Source organism: Meleagris gallopavo, chromosome 1 (genome assembly GCF_000146605.3).
Source record: "Meleagris gallopavo isolate NT-WF06-2002-E0010 breed Aviagen turkey brand Nicholas breeding stock chromosome 1, Turkey_5.1, whole genome shotgun sequence".
NCBI lineage: Eukaryota > Metazoa > Chordata > Aves > Galliformes > Phasianidae > Meleagris > Meleagris gallopavo.
Window position 1 is genome coordinate 184,252,545 of NC_015011.2, and position 8,484 is coordinate 184,261,028.

The following is an 8,484-nucleotide window of genomic DNA, read 5'->3' on the forward strand; positions in this document are numbered from 1 at the left end:
ATTAGATTAGTAAGTACACATGATACTTCCAGTTCTTTTATCTATCTAATGAGCTGAAAGACATAATTAACAAAACTGAACTTAAAGAGATTTATAATAATTTGAATTACAACATGAAGACCTGTGTGTCTTGCCATGCAGGGCTGAAAATTTACCGGTAACTTTCATATATGAGCTATTGTGGAGATGATCTTTCTCTTTATCTAAACAGTAATATGGCAAAATAAGAGAAAGTAATAAAAGAAATTAATATTTAAATAGTTAATCATACATTATTAATAGCATTAGAAGTAGCATTAATTAAGGCCTTTATATACCTTTTCCCATCCTCCCCCTATGTTGCTGCCAGACTAATCATGTAGCCTTACTACACCAGTGGCCTTTGACCAGATGTGTAATTGCTATTAATTATTAGTCTCACGGCTGGCACTGGGCTCTCTAGACTCTTCCCTTCAGTACTGCTTCCAGAGTTGCAAAATTCTGAGCTGTTGCAGACCAACCCATGGACTGGTTTTAGACTGCTTGGCTTTTTTCCCCTCATTTTCTCCCTTGGGTGTTGTTTTTTCCCCCCCTAATTATATGTTTTTCCACTGTTGATCAGCTTATGCTGCTTCTTGTCTTCCAACAGAAAGGATAGATTTATAACACGGGGAAGGAAAGGTTTCTAACACTAAGGACACTGAGCACCATACACAGATAATCTACAATGCTTGACGAGTTTCCATCACTATGAGAGCAAGTTAAACAAACATCTGTCAGACATGACCTCCCCATAGATAAGCCTGCCTTGGGGCAAGGGGATGGAATAGATGACCTTTGGAGATCTTTTCTGGCCATAAGTTTCTAGGACCCAGAGGGGAATAAAGGAGGCTGAGCTCACTGCAATGCATGGCTATGACCTGGCCTTTCCTGTGCACATGCACTGCTATAGAAGCCCACAGACCATCTCAGCACTACCTGAAACAGAGCACAGAGTTGACTTCTATATCTGGGTCCTGGAAGAAAACTTCTGATCTTATTCAACAGGTATATTTTTCCTTCTGGCCATCAGCAATTAAATTGACAAATTAAATGACATTTATATGTACCCCCGTCTTTACAGACTGCAAGAAGCTACAGCCCTGATAAATAATGAAAATCAAGTCTTCCCAAATTCCCTATTACAAGGTGATACTTCCATTATTTTCCCCTTCTGCAGCTCTCATTCTCTGCCCTACAAGAAAGCCTAATACAGATAGCAAAGAAAAGCCAAAGCTCATCTTCCCATTCCTGGGATTTCACCAGAGAGAGGCAGGTGTTGCATTATGCAGAGGGAGCATGTTCCTCAGTAATATTATCCTGGGAATTATCTTAGAGAGATTGACCTGTGAATAATAGCCAAGCCTCAGGGTTAGCCCAGCAGTAATTATCTGCTAGACATTTTCACTAGCTGTATCCTTTCAGGTCAAGAGGCAAACATGAGGACTCACATCCGTGCTTCACGGCAAATTATCATTCAATTACAGTGACTTTTGTACCCCATCAAATGTAAATTGAATTGTCCTTCCTTTTATAATACTTATTTGTATGAGAAATTCCAGGGAATTTTAAATGCAAGATACATAAGCAATCTAGTGGGGTCTAGAAACTATCTCAGGGAGTGTAATAAAATACTGCAGAAGTTTTCCATCCAGACAGTTTCTGTAGGCTGTGTCTTTGTTGGAATCTAAGTTATTTGTAGTCAACTGTTCTCCAGCAAACAGTCTTCAATTCATGAGAGAGGAGTTGTGCCCCAGAATGCCCCTTGCACATGTGCAGTAACTCATAGTAGCTTTATGTTTATCCTTGGCTTATGCCAAGTTTTGAGCAGAATTTGCAAGGTTATTGGATATAAGGAAAAATTTATTCTCAGAAAGAGTTGTAATGCAGTGGCACAGGCTGCCCAAGGAGGTGGTGGAGGTACCATCCCTGTTCGAGATATTCAAGAAACATGGAAACGTGAGGGATATGGTTAGTAGGCATGGTGAGGATGGGTTGGGGTTGGAGCAGATGATCTTTGTGGCCTTTTCCAACCATAATGATTCTATAATTCTGTGATTCTAAGGTTAAAAATCCTATTTGTGAGTTAGCTATTGGAGTCAGAACACTGACGTGGTGGAGTGCCATAGTTCAGTAAGCTGGAAGTGTGTATGTATATCTCAGGGTCAAAAGGCTTAGCACAGAGCAGCAACTGATGGTAGCTCTTTTTGCTGTGAAAGAAAACATTTTGAATCTTACCATTATGATACACAGACCATAGAGAAGTACACCTGGCAAACAGCTTTGGAGTAGTACATCGTTGTGAAAATATATTGAAATGAACCCTTGAAAGGGACATAATCCACTTCAAACCATAATTTGTAGGTATCTTTCTTAACCTGATTTATTGCAAAAATGCCTTAAACCGTGGAGAGAGAAGTCATTTGAAAATGCACTTGACTTGCTGTTAGTTATTGATCTTCTGTGTTTGATTTTGATTTTGCATGTAGCTTAGCCTGCATGGGGAAAAATCAATAAAATCTGTTTTAGTTTTGTTTATAGTCTGTTTCTCCCTCTGGCTGCCCAAATAGCGGTGGTTAGATTTCTGGGTCTATTCTGGGACATGAATGCCTGAAAAACAGGAGGTTTTAATTTGCCTTTTTCTCTTCATCCTGGATTTTATAGAGGTTTTGTTTGAGATAGTATGAAGATTTCTTAAAGAAATGCAAGTTTTGTTTGGAAAAAAAGATGACAACATATATGGAAAGAAGCAGTCTGGATTAGGTGCATCTTATCAACTGTAAATATTCACAGCTGAGGCAATCACCACAGGCTGCTTTTTTAGCAGTGGAGAGAAACAATCTTGGTTGCAATCTTTTCATTTTAAAAGAGATGTCTAAAATAAAGACATGTGGCTGGCAATGTCTACTTCATTCTGGGGATTAGAGAAAGAGACCAGGGTAACATGTTTGGATAGGTTCTGGAGAAGACTTGAGTTATAAGATTTCTTTTCCCGTCAGCATAAGATCTCTCTCCTTCATTTGTGCTGCGATTGCCAGCTCCATCCCTTGGATAAGGAATCAAAGCTGTGGATTAATTTTTAGAAACCTGGCTACAAAGTCACCATCCCATTCCTTTGGGTAGTTGGGTAGCCTTAATTCTATCTTGCAAAGGTGCAAAGGAAAGAGAACATCCCCTTCTACACAGCCTTTAAACTCGTTATAAGGTCACTCAACAAGGAGGAGGTTAACTCCTGTGTTGTCAGATACTCTTTCTCACCTCTGCTTGCAGAGGTGTGTTTTGAACCTATATCTGTTTCTTTTGAGGAAGTTCAGTTTACTCCATCATTACATGAAAGTGGAATGTACCATCATTAATGTTTTGGAAGAACAAGGAGCTCCTGAAAGGCTATAGATACTCAGTTTGAGGAGGGCCAAATGAATCTCAGGTTTAGATGAACTAAAGATTTTCAGTTCCTACAGCAAGAATGTGGGCAGAATTTAAGTGACATTCCCTTTTTAGTGCCATCCTCTGCTGCCTTTCCAGAATCAACTGGAATTCTGTTAATTCTGTGCATAAACACAAAAGATAACAAAGAAATAGTACCTCTACATTTTTAGTGGACTTTTAGATAAAAAGCAGAGGTCTTTGCTGCAATGTGAAATTCATGGGAGATTGCAACAGAGTAAAGGTTGAAAACCATTGTTGCAGTGGAAATTTAAGGCTATTCTCTTACAGAAGATATTCTCTTGCCAAAAGGTACATAGGACAAATTTGTACTCAGTCTGTCTAAGATTTAATGTCCTGCTGCTGTTGATTATATGTCCAGATATAATGGAAAAATGGTCATATAGATGGATCTGGGTAAAATATTTCAGTGGTTTGTTTACCGTATAATGTGATGTGATGTGCATATATATATTATTAGTTCTCCATCCCAGAAAAGCAAAATTAAAAATAAGAAAAACATTGACATGAAAGATTTCAATAGCTTGGTAGAAACTGTTAGCTTAAACCTATTGGCCTAAAGAAATAAAAAATGTAAAAGAATGAAGGAAAACTACTTCCACAAAGGAAAACTTGATATGTTGGTCCAAGCTAAATGTTTCCGTTGATCCCACTTCTTTTTTTTTTCTTCCAATTACACAGCTGCTTTTTTAGTGAAAAGAAAAACAACAAGAAAGATCGTTTAGGTCAGCCTACATACAGTTGCTCCTTTCTTAGTATATTTTTTTTTGTTGTTCACTTTGTGAATCAAGATGTTTAATGGAGCCAAAGTCTTCAAAGCTCCTTTAATAGTATAAATGAATTAATGTATATGAGCTAGCTTCAAGTGCTTAGTATTCCTTTTAATTTTTTCAGTGAAGCTAATTCTCACTTTATTTTAAACTTGAGCCAAAGTATACCCTTAAGTATGAACTTATACTAGTTGAAGTCACTGCTTGAATCAGGTCCTCTGTACAGGAATGCTACACTGAAAATACATAGGGGAAACAGGGAAATGGAAAGATAATGAAAACAATGAAGAATCATAGAAGCACAGAATCAGAGATCAACTCGGGTTGGAAGGGACTTGAAAGATCACTCAGCTCCAAGCCCCTCCATGGGTTGGTTGCCCCCCACCAGGACTCCATCCAACCTGGCTTTGGGCACCTCCAGGGATGGGGCACCCACAATTCTCTGGCCTGCAGTGCCAGTGCTAGGAAAATAAGAAAGCAGAAATCAATAAAGTGTCCACTGTGAAATAAATGCTGATTATCAAATTTAACTAAGTGGTGTAAGACTATATCTTATTATACACAGATATAGAGATGCCTTATGGATCTGGAGATCCCTTGCTGCTGGAAGTAGCAACAATAATAATTCCCTCCTGGAATTTTGTATGCTATCATACCATAAATATTTTCTCCTAATAATAATGTTTAAAAATGTGGCCATCGGACACATATCTTGGCTAGATGATTTAGTCACATTCTCAGTGGAGGGATATGTAATAGAATTTTCGAATTAACATTTACTATTATGATTTTTAAAGAGTTTTTTATGATTTTTAAAGATGCTTAAAAGTTTTGGCTTTCAAAGAAAAAGTGAGTAGGACTATTTATAATATTTAACCTTCAGGTAACTTCATCATTTCTTTGAGTCCCTGTGTCTTTATCAGTAAACAAAATCAATTCTGCTACTTTCAGTCAGGAAAAAGTAATGAAAAGGTTAAAACTTACACAATTCTATGAAAGATAGGAAGGCAGAAAGAAAAAAAGCCACCGTGCAAGCTTCACTGGTTAAAAAAATTGAATTTTTTTGTAATTCTTTGCCTATGTTATCAGGCGAAGCTGGTAATCCTCCCAGAAAGTAGATGCTCTACAGGTATTTAATGTATTCATAGAAGCTGTGCAGAGTATTGGCAGAATTCAAAGCCTGGAGTGAGGAGTTCCCAAACGAGTGTTGCTGAGCCAGGGCCCCTGTTGACTTACAAATCCAGTGTGCAGAAATATGTGCAAAGCAGCATCTGTGCTAGGCAACTGTGCTGTGTATATCAACACATGTCAGAAACAGACCTCTCATTAGTTCCCACCTCAGGCTGTGCTGGATACACATGGAAATGCATGTCCAAAAGTTGGACATGACTCACAAGGAAACAGGTGAACAACCCTGACATTACTGCTGCCAAGCCTGGCAGGAATTTTATTCTACATGACGTTTCCTATAGCTGGACTTAAAACTCTTTTTGCCCTCTGCAGTATTACTCATGCAGTTCTTCCACCCTGCCGTGCCATTACAGCCAACCTTCCAGACATTTAGGAAGAGTTTGCCTAAATTTGTTGACTAATGGGATGGATTTTTCATTTTTTTTTGCTCTCAGGCTTTCTGCCTTTTGGCTTTTGCTATGCATAGAAGGGATAGGACCCTTCATCCACAGGGCAAGACTCTAGGCTGAGAGTCAGGAGATGGAAAACTGCTTTGCTTGATCACAACACAGATCCTTCCAACACTGTGACCTGTCTGACACTCATCATACCCTGATTACTCAAATAATCTAGGAATGTAAATAATTGATTTTACTCTGATATCTAAATTACTTTGTAAGCAAGGAAGCTGAATACTTATTCTCTGAAAGAGCGGTGAGACATTGAGTTCACCATCCTGGAGGTGTTCCAGAACCATGGAGATGTGGTCCTGAGGGACATGGTCAGTGAGCATGGTGAGGATGGACTGGGGTTGGGCTTGGTGATTTTAGAGGTCTTACCCAATCTGAATAATTCTGTGATTCTACTCTATACCTCTTCCATATACTCAATGACTAACTAATTACCCTGAGAAGATGCGAGGTTTTCCAGCTAGAAGTTTATTGAGATAACTGTGCTGAGTCTTGTAACTCTGATAGGAGTAAACAGTTCTTCTTCCATTGATACCAAGTGTGGTGAAGCTGATACAAACCAGCTGGACCTGGTCTTACAGTTTATTTAACAGTAAGCTATCTAAAAATATTGATTTGCACTGTCTGTGCTTCTGCTCTCTGCCTCTGACCTGTGGCCTCTTCTTGTGTAAACATGCATTCTTTGGCTGGTGAGAGATATAATGATGGTCTCTGGTCCATAAGCTGAAATCAAGTTTGTTTAAAAAGCCTCTCCAAGGACACTTCACCCACTGAAAGTCAATGATGATGGTCCTTATAAATCTGATGTTAATAACAACATTGTGAGCTGCCTGGCTATCTAGTAGTGCTGACCGAAAAATACACAGGCTCAAACATCATGTAGATCATTTAAAAACATTAGCATGTATACACAAAAAGATTTTACAGTACAGAATCATAGAATCGTTCGGGGTGAAGGGATCCTTTCAAGGTCATCTGGTCCAACTCCCCTGGAATGATGAGGACACCTACCTGTTCCAGTGCCACATTACTCTTACTGTAAAAACAATGTACCTATATCTAAATCTCCCTTCTTTTAGTTTGGAGCCATTTCCCCATGTCAAATCACAACAGATTCTGCTCACGAGTCTGTCCCCTTCTTTCTTACAGCCACCCTATTTATGCCTGGTGTTATGGCTATTTAGGAGTATTTAGGAAATGTTTGTTTATCTGCTGAAGGGGTGAATTTAGATCTTGAGTGCAGTGTTCCCAGTTCTAGACAGGAAGGATTCCTGCACTTAACTGGGGCATTCCGACAAAAAAAAAAAAATACCAGACTGGCTTAAAAGGGCAATATGGAATGAGTGAAGACTGTCCCAGTTTTCTTCTCCTCTGCAGCCTGCGCTTTGGCTGATATCTCTGTAAAAGGGAGATGTTCAGCTTGTTTGCTTTTCATGCCAGGCTGTGCACAAATTTCAGTGGCTGCAGATCCAATCAATCAGTCTCTCAGATTTTATTAACAAATGACTGCATACCAACATCCTACTGCTGGAGGTGGTTAAGTTCTTTACTATGAGAGTGGTGAGGTGCTGGAACAGCTGCCCAGAGGGGTTGTGGATGCCCCATCCCTGGAGGTGTTCAAGGACAGGTTGGATGGGGCCCTGGGAAGCCTGGTCTAGTATTAAATGTGGAGGTTGGTGGCCCTGCATGTGGCAGAGGGTTTGGAGATTCATGATCCTTGATGTCCCCTCCAACCCTGGCCATTCTGTGATTCTGTGATTCTGTGGTTAACATAGGTACCAAGTCTCATTCTATCTGGGTTATCAGAATCAGTACTTTGTTTCTTGAATGGGGGAACCAAATAATTAATTTGGATGCATAAAGGCTAACATACAGTGGAGAAGTCACTGCACAAACGCGGGCATTTAAAGAGAAGCATCTTAAGGCAGATCAAATCAGTTGTGATAGAATCATTAAGGCTGAAAAACACCTCCAAGAAGCCAAGGGCACCAGCTCAGATATCTAATGTGGGATGATCAGCACCCTACTCAAAACAAACAAACACAAACTAATATGATTACGTATTGTATTCATAGCTCTTTCTAAAAACTGTGATTGAAGATTAATGCTTAAAGCCTTCATACTTTTCTTAAAAAATCAGCTAGATTAAAAGTGAAAGTAACCCTAAAATTCCTGGAGGTGTAGCAAGTTTAAGGGAAATGGCCACTGATCCATATTCCTGGGTTTAAACCTCATGTTAGGAAATAAATGCCACTTTGCAGCTCTGAATGGACAAGCATGTAGATTCATATGCAAGTTTTAAGTTGACCAGTGAAATGCAGAGCTAACATCTTCGTAGCCCGCAACAGAGACACTGAGATCCTTGTCACTTATTAAAGTTTTATTTTGTTCCCCCACGAACAAGACAATTAATTATTCAGAATACCAATCAATCAGGGGTTAGATGTACTAATCAAAAACATTCCAGCTGCTAAGTATTGCTCACTTAAGACATTGATCAGCTGTAGGATGCTCTGTAGACCATTTAGATGAGTATTTTCTGACAATGTGCTTCAAACCCCCTTGAGGTCAAATCTTTGACACCGTCTGCTGGACCATGTGGAGGGTTG